We start from the raw sequence: 1,790 nt of genomic DNA on the forward strand, positions 1-1,790 counted from the left end.
GCCGGGAGGGCGCGGGGCGGGGGGACTGGCCGCGGGGAGGGCGCGGGGCGGGGGGGACGGGAAGGGCGGGCGCGGGGCGGGGGGGACGGGCCGCGGGGAGGGCGCGGGGCGGGGCGCCCGGTGCCGGAGCCGCCTTCAGCGGACGCCGCTCCCCGGGGCCGTCCTCGCTCCCGGCCGCTCTGGGCGCGGCTGTCCCGGGGCGAGCGTCCCCGGAGAGCTCGGGCCCCAGGGCGAGCGACGCGGCCCCGAGAACGCTCCCGGGCAGCGCCGGCCCCGCCCGCAGCCTGCCTTTCGGGGCGTCGTCCTGCAGACCGCCCGCGGGGGGCGTCCCGGCCGTGGGAGCCGCCCCGCCGCCGCAGCGCCCCCTGGCGTCCCGCGCGGACCCCGGCTTTCCTGCGCGGCCGTCCCCCGGCCTCTCCGAGCCAGCACCTGCTCCGACCGTTACGCTCGGGGGAGGCCCCGCCTTGCCCCGCGGAGCGCCTCCCCCTCCCGCGGGACGCAGAAGGTGCCGCCCGCAGGCGCGGTGGGGGAGCCGGGCGGGTGGGGTGGGGTGCAGGGAACACCTGTAATATTCTCAACAAGAAGGAAAGAAGAAATACCTGGGAGGAAGGAAGGAGGGAAGGAGGGAGGGAGGGGGCAGGGGGAAGGGAAGGGAGCTGGGACTTCCAGTCCCACCTCCTAATTTCCTGGGGAAGGGGCTGAAGACTGAGTCAATCACCCATGGCCAATCAGTCAGTCATGCCTATGTAATGAAGCCTCCCTAAAAACCCAAAAGGAGAGTCTCAGAGAATTTCCAAATTGGAGAACCAGAATGCTTCCGCCTGCTCCTGTGCCAGGCCCCAAACTCCACAGGGATAGAAGCTGTTTTGTTCAGGAGCTTGCACTGTGTATCTCATCAGGTCAACTTGTATACTTTAATATCCTTTATAATAAACTGGTAATCTAGTGAGAGAGAAAAAGAGAGACACTGTTCACATTAGCAGCAGAACCTATCACATTGCCAGAAATAAATCTGTCAAAAAAGGTCCAAGACCTATATAAAGACAATGAGTGATGTCTTCATGGAAGGACGTAAAACAGTCCTACGTAAATGGGGAGAGACACTTTTGGTCATGGATGGGAAGAATCAATTTCATAAAGGTGTCCATTCCCTCTAAAGTAATCTATAAATTTAATGAATTCCTCTCATAATCCCATCACAGTTTTTTATAGGCTGTGACAAGCCAGTCTGAAAATGCATATGGAAGAGGGTATATGGCCAAGAATGGTTAAATGAATTTCCAAGAGGAATCAGAATGGAGAAGTTACCCTAACAGATAGCAAGACTCACAAAGGTATAGTAATTAAGGGAATATTTTTTCAAAACATAATAGAGTAGGACTCTGACCCTCAAAAATAGGAGGACTTTCTGTTTGACAAAAACAGCATTTTACAGCTCAACAGGAAGATGGATTTCATCACAGACAGTGCTGAGATGAATAAAATCCATAGAGAAAAAAAAAAAAAAAAAAAGTACTACCCAACCTACTTCCTGGCAGGAATGCTTAAAAGTTTGCTTGTTTGCTTTAATTTGTAAGTTAACAAAAGCTGGTAAAATGAAATTGACATGCTTCATCACGGACAAACACTGTTACCCATCCTGGGTGAATGATTACAGCAGACTGCTGAGCACTTTCCAACAGTCACCCGCTTAGTATAAAACACACCTGACAAAACCCGTACTACCATTACTTCACCTGCTGCACGCAGAACCTGAGGCTCAAAATGACTGAGCGACTTGGCCAAGGCTC

Source organism: Miniopterus natalensis, chromosome 14 (genome assembly GCF_054644295.1).
Source record: "Miniopterus natalensis isolate mMinNat1 chromosome 14, mMinNat1.hap1, whole genome shotgun sequence".
NCBI lineage: Eukaryota > Metazoa > Chordata > Mammalia > Chiroptera > Miniopteridae > Miniopterus > Miniopterus natalensis.